The sequence below is a fragment of the Penaeus chinensis genome, chromosome 23, assembly GCF_019202785.1.
Source record: "Penaeus chinensis breed Huanghai No. 1 chromosome 23, ASM1920278v2, whole genome shotgun sequence".
NCBI classification, from domain to species: domain Eukaryota; kingdom Metazoa; phylum Arthropoda; class Malacostraca; order Decapoda; family Penaeidae; genus Penaeus; species Penaeus chinensis.
The window spans coordinates 11,308,884-11,318,883 of NC_061841.1; the positions used below are offsets into that span (position 1 = coordinate 11,308,884).

Genomic DNA, 10,000 nt, shown 5'->3' on the forward strand with positions numbered 1-10,000 from the left:
AGGAGAGAAGAGAGTTGAGAGAAGAGAGAGGGAGGGATGGAGGGAGGGAGGATGATTGGAGGGGGGTGGATGGAGGAGGGAGGGAGGGATGGAGGGATGGAGGGAGAGGAGAGAGAGAGAGAGAGAGAGGGAGGGAGGGAGGAGGGAGGGAGGGAGAGGGGAGAGAGAGAGAGAGAGAGAGGAGAAGAGAGAGAAGAGAGAGGGAGGGAGGAGGGAAGGGATAGGGGGAGGGGAGAGGGAGGGAGATGAGGGAGGGAGGGGGAGTGGAGGGAGGGAGGAGGGAGGGAGGGGTGAGGGAGGGGATGAGTGGGAGAGGAGAGAGAGAGTGAGGAGAGAGAGAGAGAGGGGAGAGAGGGTGGAGGAGGGAGGGAGGGAGGGAGGGAGAGAGGGAGAGAGGGAGAGAGGGAGGGAGGGAGAGAGGGAGGGAGGGAGAGAGAGAGAAACCTAAAAATACCCACGACAGAACACGGGCACTGGGAACTGGCTGCCTTCCAACTCGAGGCACCTGGCTATCTTGTCGCCGGGGTGTGTGTGGGGGGTGGCGGGTGGGGGTACAAGAGTGGTAGAACGGAGAGGCGGGGGAATCCAGGAAAGGCAATGGGGGAGAGAGAGAATGAAGGAGGTAAGGATGGATAAAGGGGGGAGAGGACAAGGTAGAGGGGATAGGAGGTGAATCAGGGCGGGGAGGGAGGGTACTAGGAGGTGGTACAAGAGGGAGGGGCAAGGGGGCAGAGAGGGTTCCTGGAAGAATACGAGAGTCATACAAGTAGGAACCTTTTGTCAAGGCGTGGGAGCTTTGAGTGAAGTCGGGGTCAGTAAGAAAGAAGAAAAGACGCACTTTCTTATTCCAAACACCTAGAAAGTAGACGCTTTATATTCAAGACTAAATCACTAATATTTCTCCAGGCGACATAACGGTGGAAGGAGGGGGTAGGGGGGAGGGGATGAGTGCAGGAAGGGAGGGCGAGGGTATAGCAGTCTACGTGACGTCACTTGCCCCCAGGCTACAGTCGAATACTGGCTGTACGGCATTCTTTTATGTACATATTTGATATTCCTATAGCAAATGGCTTATATGATAATAATCTTATACGCATTCTACACTTTGTATACATATAAAACAAACAAAAATAACACACAAGTATAGATCGTAGAGATTTAAATCGCTTCTGACCTCATCAGAACTACGCTGAGCCTTGAACCCCGGGTCGTAGCTACTACATGCAAAGCCCAAGGAAAAAATGACAAGCCGCCCGACTCGCTTCACATGGAACTCAAGGTCCCCATCCATCGCTCATCCTGTCTGCGATGGCTTTTAATAGCGCGCAGTTAGTCTGGTGAAGTGAACTAGGTAAATAACCAGGTGAATAATTAAGTATTTGACTATATAGGTAAGTAGGTAGATAAATGAAAAGCTAACTATATGGGCAGACAAAGATTCCAAAAAGGAATGGTAATAGCGACTCTCCCATCCAATCAAAGCTTCATATATAATGCCTCGATTGGATGCGGAAGGACCTCTTTCCGCTATAGTGCTTCTCTGTATTTCTCCCTCTTTCTTTGTTGTTTGACAAACAATGGCGCCGGAAACCAGTACGAAATCACGGCAAAGGAAGGAGGATGGAGGAGTACACACGTACACACGCATACACAAACATGTACATATATGCGCGCGCACACAGGCGAGTAAGCAAGCATGCACGCATACTGATATGCCAAATGTACAATTTCCCGGTGGCTGGTTCACTTGTATGGAGCTGTGTAATATTTCGGTGTATATTACACGAAATATATCTGTGACGAAAAATCATGTAACCAAATGCATCACGGAGAAACGAAAGGCACCGAGCCAAAGAAAACCAAGCAGATAGACAGGCACAAAAATTATCTGCCAAACCTAACTTTCTAATTCCGACCGACAGGGGGCCGGAGGGAGAGCGGGCAGCGAGATGAGAAGACAAGGCGAGGCCTACGCACACACGACCTGTCACGCATACGACTAACGGCGACGACCTACGACCAATGTATTTCGTGAACTGGATGTCTTCTCGCGGTAACAAGACCCACCCAGATCGAAATCGAGACCGAGGAGCAAACAACTAACGTAATTAGACAGGTGCCTCAAGGTGAAGAAACGGTTGACGGAACTGATCGGTTGCGCTGACGGAACGGAGCGGAGGCCTGCCAGTGGATTCAGATTAGCCTGTTATAGAGGGTGTGTCGTGGGTGTATGTGGGATATGTCTACATACAGGAAGGGAGGGAAGGGAGAGATGTTAAAGGGGGAGGAGAGAGGAGAATCGGGGAAGGGGAAGGGGGAGGGGGGAGGAGAATCGGGGAAGGGGAAGGGGGAGGAGAGAGGAGAGAGGAGAATCGGGGAAGGGGAAGGGGGAGGAGAGAGGAGAATCGGGGAAGGGGAAGGGGGAGGAGAGAGGAGAATCGGGGAAGGGGAAGGGGGAGGAGAGAGGAGAATCGGGGAAGGGGAAGGGGGAGGAGAGAGGAGAATCGGGGAAGGGGGAGGAGAATGTGAAATGAGATGAGGGGACGAAGAATGGAGGAAGGTGAAAGGGATAGTAAGGAAAGAAAAAAAAGAAGAGAAGGAGAGGTATATAGATGGACAATACTACAAGTGAGATTATATAGCCAAAATATGGATCGATAATATAGAAAATATACAAACAAGAGAATATATAAAAATATCCTGAAAAGGGTGGAGCGACAGACGTTAGGTTGATGCTACTGTTCTCATGCTAACCCTGATGAATTTCTAGGAAAATTACACTGAAAAGAAAAAAAATAATCAGATATTCAAAATTGTATAACACGTCACCCCTTGACACGCAACACCACCCACAAATGAGGGCCTAAACCTTATATTATCTGTGTCTGTCTGTCTGGTGATAGCGAAATGACAGACTCAAACTGGCAGGAGAGTCGTACGTCATTCTGCATCATTATGTCACTGTTAGGGCTAGGGAAGGGAGGGAGGATGAAAGGACTGGGGAGAGAGGAAGGAGGGAGAGGGGAGGGAAGGAAGGGGGGGAGAGGATAGGAGGGGAGGAGAGGAGAGGGGAGGGGAAGGAGAGGGGAGGGGAAAGGGAGGAGAGGGAGGGGAGGGAAGGAAGGGGGTGAGAGGAAGGAGCGGGGGGGGAAGGAAGGGGAGAGAGGAGAGGGAGGGGGGAGAGGAGAGGAGAGGGGAGGGGAGGAGGGAAGAGGGGAGGAGAGGAGAGGGGAGGAGAGAAGGGGGAAGGAGGAAGAGGAAGGAGAGAGAGAGAGGAGAGAGGAGAGAGGAGAGAGAGAGAGGAGAGAGAGAGAGAGAGAGAGGAGGAGAGAGGAGAGAGAGGAGAGAGAGAGAGGAGAGGAGGGAGGAGAGAGAGAGAGAGAGAGAGAGGAGAGAGAGAGAGAGAGAGATGAGGAGAGAGGAGGGAGAGAGAGAGAGGGAGAGAGAGAGAGAGGAGGAGAGATGAGAGAGGAGAGGAGATGAGAAGAGAGAGAGAGAGAGAGGAGTGAGGAGGAGAGAGAGAGAGAGAGAGATGAGGAGAGAGAGAGAGAGAGGAGAGAGGAGGAGAGAGAGAGAGAGAGAGGAGAGAGGAGAGAGAGAGAGAGAGATGAGGAGAGAGAGAGAGGAGAGGAGAGAGAGAGAGGAGAGGAGGAGAGAGAGAGAGAGAGAGATGAGAGAGGAGAGAGATGAGAGAGAGATGAGAGGGAGATGAGGAGAGAGGAGAGGAGAGAGAGAGAGAGAGGAGAGAGAGAGAGGAGAGAGAGATGTGAGGAGGAGAGAGAGAGGAGAGGAGAGCGAGGAGATGAGAGAGAGAGAGAGAGAGGAGGAGAGGAGAGGAGAGTGAGAGGAGAGGAGAGAGAGGAGAGAGAGGAGATTGAGAGAGGAGAGAGAGAGAGAGAGAGATGAGAGAGGAGAGAGAGAGAGAGAGAGAGTGAGAGAGAGAGAGGAGAGAGAGGAGAGAGAGATGAGAGAGGAGAGAGAGAGAGGAGAGGAGGAGGAGAGAGAGGAGAGAGAGAGAGAGAGAGAGAGAGAGAGAGAGAGTGAGAGAGAGGAGGAGAGAGAGAGAGGAGAGTGAAGGGAGAGAGAGGAGAGAGAGAGTGAGGAGAGAGAGAGAGGAGAGGAGGGAGGATGAGAGAGAGGAGAGGAGAGGAGAGAGAGAGAGAGAGATGAGAGAGAGGAGAGAGAGGAGAGAGAGAGAGAGAGAGAGGAGGAGAGAGAGAGAGAGAGGAGAGAGAGGAGAGAGAGGAGAGAGAGGAGAGGAGAGAGGAGGAGAGGAGAGAGAGATGAGAGGAGAGAGAGAGAGAGAGAGGAGGCACGAGGGATTCAGCAGAGAGATCGAGAAGGAGAGTTTGTGTAGAGAGCGAAGGGAGCGCACGGAGAGAGAGGGGGAGAGGAGGGAGAGGGGGGGTGGGGAGAGAGGAGAGAGAGGACACTATAAGGAATCGTGAGGGGAGTGGTATATTGTCGAGTGTCGGAGAGTGACACGCAGAGATTGCCGACTGAGAAGAGTACGAGAGGAGGAGAATGATGGAGAATTGCGAGTAGAGATGATGAGAGTACTTGGCACGGAAGATAGTGAGAAGAGAGAGGCAGATGCTAGAGGGACGACGACGAGAAGTTGTGGGTTGGAAGAGTCGAGATGTAGGAGAGTATGAGATGGGTTGCCAAGAGAAGCGAAGGGATGAGAGATGTGACGTAGAGAGATGAGGTGAGAGAGATGATGTAGAGAGTTGAGAGGAGAGAGATGAAGATGACGTGAGAGAGAGAGCGAAAGGCGGGAGAAGGGGGGAATGGAGATTAGAGAGAGATGAGAGGGGAGAGATGTATGGGAGGAGGTAGGCAATGATGATGGACTGTGAGGGGAGGGAGCGCATGTGACGGAGCACGACGAGTGAGTCGTGTAGTCAGCGTGCTGAATGATAGTATGTCAGGTAGAGAACGAGGAAGACGTTAGAGTGTAGAGGGAGAGTTGTGTATTAGAAGATCGAAAGAAAGAGAGTAGAGTACGAGAGAATGAGAGAATTGAGAAGGATGAAGGATGTTAGAGGAGTGGGAGTCGTGGAGAGTGGAGGGGAGAGAGGAGAGAGGAAAGGGGAAGGGGAGGTGGAGAGTGGAGGAAGAGGGAAGAGGCGGATAGAAGAGGGAGAGGAGAGCGGTACAGATGAAGGAGGGAGGGAGGGAGAGGGAGAGGAGAGTAGAAGAGAGAGGAGAGAGAGGGGAGAGAGAGAGGAGAGGGAGGGGAGAGGGAGAGGAGAGGGAGAGAGGAGAGGGAGAGGGAGAGGGAGAGGGAGAGGGAGAGGGAGAGGGGGAGAGGGGAGGGAAGGTGGGGGTCAGTAAGTGAGGGTGAAGGCGAGTGGCAGGGCATGTGTTCCCAAAAAAATATGAGACAAAGACAAACTTTCTCTGGAACAACCTTAGTGTTTGTTCGACCTTGACGGGACGAACTATGATCAAAGTATACATTGTAAACTGAAGTAGATCCGGCTGAAGAATGAATCAGCACGCGCCCTTATTAATCCATTTACATTTTTCTTCAAGAATTGTTTTGTGTTTTCTCTGCATATTCGACATCACGAAATTTAACCACATAACGTGAAAGTGTGAAAGTGTGAACCCTAATAACCTTCACTACCCCCTTTAGTAGGGACCAAACGGCAGCGCCATCCCCCCCCCCCCCCCGCACCCATGCAAGTAACTTGTCACAGTACTGTTGACTTTCACTCTTTTCAGCGACCTTCACCCTGGAGACAAAACATTTATTTCCTGTTTTTACAGACATGCTATCTTCGATTCGGCTTGATACAATCCTTAACCTATTTACCTTATTCTTATCAATTTCAATTTAACCAAGTTATATATGTGCAATGTTGATATTTCTTAAATTTGCAATTACTTTTTGTAGTTTCAATAGTCAACCAGAATGCATGGGTGTTAGTAACAGCTGCTTAAAATGACCTCAAATCACCGTACAAACCACAATTCGAGGCTTTGAGAAAATCTATAAACATATCTTCTCTGGCAAAATAAAGCAAGGAAACATTTAACAAAATATATGGTTATCGTAGTCTAATCGGCATAGATTAACTAAGCGTTAAATATTACATAACATTTTCATGATACGACTGAATAATCTCCAGCTGGAAAGTTGAAAGCTAGTATACGATATCTATAAACCTCTTATCCAATCCATCCAGGGATAAATCTCCAACACAGTTTCCAAGACCCTCCACATCCTAGAGGCTCCTTCCATCTCCCTCTCCCTTTCACCTCTGCATCAAGGTAGTTATGTCAGGCCGCCCAAGGTCTAGTGGCATTCTATGGTGTAGCGGCTCTATGGTAACAGGGCAAGGCGTACCCGTGTCTTTTTGGGTGTTATATCGCGAGAATATAAATGAAAGGTAAAACTTGCACTATACCTCTGCGACTTTTAATTTTCCGATACGATTACTATATTGTATTAACGTGAAAATTGTCCTGATGAAAAAAATGTACATCTGGCATTGCTAAATAACAAAAATGATCAACAAAGTTATAACCGTGCGATAATCTGAACAAAAACTCCAACAGTAATGGTCATCAGACGATTAAAATAATAGGCAAGATTATATCTATTTCCCTTTCACCATGAACAGAGAAACTATTTTTTTATCCGCAATGCCAACAATAATTAAATGAAAGATTATGGAAGTTCTAGGAAAAATTCACATCGGCGTGCATAATCATTAGCATTTAACACATTCGCTCAAAAATCGAATTTGGAAAAGAAGCACAAGCCACACATCAACCATAAGGTAGATGGAGTCCGCTTTGAACCTGACATCTGAAGTCCATATCAATGCAGATTTTAGGAAAACTTTAGGAAATGTCAAGCGGTAAGAGGCGAGCCACTCAAAGAGAAAGTTGAGACGGGATTCCCCTCTCCCCTCCTACCCCCTCCCCACCCCCTAATCTTCACCTCCTCCCCCAGACCCGTTATGCTGCTCATTGGTCAGTGTCCCGCGCGGGCCGAGACAGGTGGGCGGGTCGAGGGCTCTCCCGCACATATACTACCTCTAGTTGTATCTCTCTTCTTATTAAGAAAATGTAAATGGTTGATAGATTAGTGAAGATGAAAGGGAAAGAGCGAGAAAATATTCTTTTTCTTACACGAAATCCTTTTGACGCCATTACTGCGTGGCAGGTTGGGGCGCAGTGGGCAATGATTTGCCATTTTTACATTCTCATTCTTACTCATTCTCTCTCTCTCTCTCTCTCTCAAACACACACACACACACACACACACACACACACACACACACACACACACACACACACACACACACACACACACACACACACACACTTTCGCTATAGCAAAGCGAAAAGGTACAGAGGCATGGCGTGGCATAAATCACAACCATTCTTTATATGGTCTCTTTTGGTTGATAATAATGCCGCACATTATGGAAATGGATGATAAGAGAAACGGCACGGTGTCAGCGCCGACAGGGAAAAACACCGCTAATTGGCCAAGCTTTATGCCGGTTCATTCACCGCCTCGGATTTCGCTGCTGACGACGGCCCATTGTCCGGCCGCTCACAAAAGGGGAGGAAGGGCTTTGGCGCCTCGGTTGTCACCTGTTATTCGTGAGGTTTGGCTAGGAGCAAACGAAGTGGAAAACAAACGAGCAAAACGAGGAATAACTAATACCAAGTGACGATAATGTTCGTAACGTAATAGCAATAACGATAATACGGGAAAATGCCAACTTTGGCAGCGGTTGACGCAGTTTCCTCGGGTGGCTGTCTTCCGATGTTTTGTTTTTATTTGAATGACAGGGTATTAGGCAGTAGAATTCAGCAAAATATTACAAAAAAACATCGGATATTACCAAACATCACTAGGAATACAACCGTATTCCGTTTTTACTTGAAGACATTATTTTACAAAAGCATAAATAGCAGTTGCCGTGGTAAAGAGTAACATATTATATATCAATTGTGCCGTTTGGTATGTATACTGCTACAAAGATATTTTATAGAACCCCACAAGTCGTTAAAGAATCTGTAAACTTTTTTCCCCCAACATAAAAAAGATACGTGGGAAGGAAAATCACAAATCAAAGATGTTATGAAACGACATGCCATAACTATGATCTAACGTGAAAATGGTTATAACAAGCGAGCGAGGTAACGCGAAGTAGAGATCGCGGGGTGTTGACACACTTTCTATTCACACCTGAATTCTCATACTAATCTATTTACAATGAAATCCTCCGTCTTACTTTAAGGAACGGTAAGCCTAAAATCCCCCGAAGCACTTCTTCTTCCCCCCCACCCACTCCCCTTCCCCCCCACCCACTCCCCTTCCCCCCCACCCACTCCCCTTCCCCCCCACCCACTCCCCTTCCCCCCCACCCACTCCCCTTCCCCCCCACCCACTCCCCTTCCCCCCCACCCACTCCCCTTCCCCCCCACCCACTCCCCTTCCCCCCCACCCACTCCCCTTCCCCCCCACCCACTCCCCTTCCCCCCCACCCACTCCCCTTCCCCCCCACCCACTCCCCTTCCCCCCCACCCACTCCCCTTCCCCCCCACCCACTCCCCTTCCCCCCCACCCACTCCCCTTCCCCCCCCACCCACTCCCCTTCCACCCCACCCACTCCCCTTCCCCCCACCCACTCCCCTTCCCCCCCACCCACTCCCCCCCCCTAACCCTCATCACCCATATCCCCTCCTCTTACCCCCCCCTTCCCCACAACACAATAATTTCGGTTTCATTTTCGGAAAGGAGAGAGGGGGGAGGGAAGAAACAAAGGGAAAGAGAAAGCGGAGAAGAAAAAACAGGGAAAGACCAAGAGAGATACCTAAACAAAATGTCTCGACGTCACTTCAAAACAAACCTTAAATCCGCGACAATGCACAACACAATATAACACGTCAATGCGAAACAGAAGACAATGTGTTTGCTGTAGCCTGGCAAGCCTTACAGACGGGGTTGAGTAGGAGGGGAGGAGAGGAGAGGAGAGGAAAGGAGAGGAGAGGAGAGGAGAGGAGAGGAGAGGAGAGGAGGAGGAGAGGAGAGGTGAGGAGAGGAGAGGAGAGGAGAGGGAGAGGAGAGGAGAGGAGAGGAGAGGGGAGGGGAGGGGAGGGGAGGGGAGGGGAGGAGAGGAGAGGGGAGGGGAGGGGAGGGGAGGAGAGGAGAGGAGAGGGGAGGGGAGGAGAGGAGAGGAGAGGAGAGGAGAGGGGAGGAGAGGAGAGAGGGTTAGGGGAGGAGAGGGGTTAGGGGAGGAAAGGGGTTAGCGAAGGGGAGGGGGCTAGAAAAGGGGAAGGGATTAGGGAAATGTTGAGCGGGGGGGGGGGGGGCAACATTCTGTAGAGAGGGCAATACCAAGGGAAAGAAAATGCAAATGCTATTGACAAAACCATTTTATAACACCACGTTTACATTTCAGATTATTACGGTTTTCCTGCTTGTACGTGAGAAAAGACAGATACAAGTGAGAAAGCAGAGAGAGAAAGCAGAGAGAGAGAGAGAGAGAGAGAGAGAGAGAGAGAGAGAGAGAGAGAGAGAGAGAGAGAGAGAGAGAGAGAGAGAGAGAGAGAGAGAGAGAGATATAGAGAGAGAGAGAGAGACACAGGAGCTAAAGATAAAGAAACGGTTCCGGTTTCCGTAATACTATGAACAACGTAAATACACTAAGCACGGAGAACAAATTCGAAAATTATTTTGATGTTTTGACTCCTGTGTCTAATCTTCTATAATTTGACAATTAAAAAATAGATGTTGCTGTGTGTGTGTTTATCGGTCTTCTCGAACGTGTATAGTACGCGTCGCGCACTTTTATTAGTACGACTCGCGCGGGATGTTTTTCCCCGTCACTATGCGGAAATTTGGATGGAACTGCGCCTTTCCACCGCTGCTGTTGATTCCTACTTTTAGCGTTGGTCGTCATGCAACTAATTCCTTTTCCTTAAGCAAGAGGACGCAAGCAAGATGGGGGGTTGCCAGCTACTATAA

General features: G+C 49.4%; 1 protein-coding gene across 2 annotated transcripts in view; it reads right to left on the reverse strand.

Annotated features, from left to right (window-relative positions):
* Window positions 1-10,000, reverse strand: part of LOC125037266 (sodium- and chloride-dependent glycine transporter 1-like) — a 33,925-nt gene that overhangs the window by 17,293 nt on the left and 6,632 nt on the right. The gene's annotated exons all lie outside the window — the stretch shown is intronic.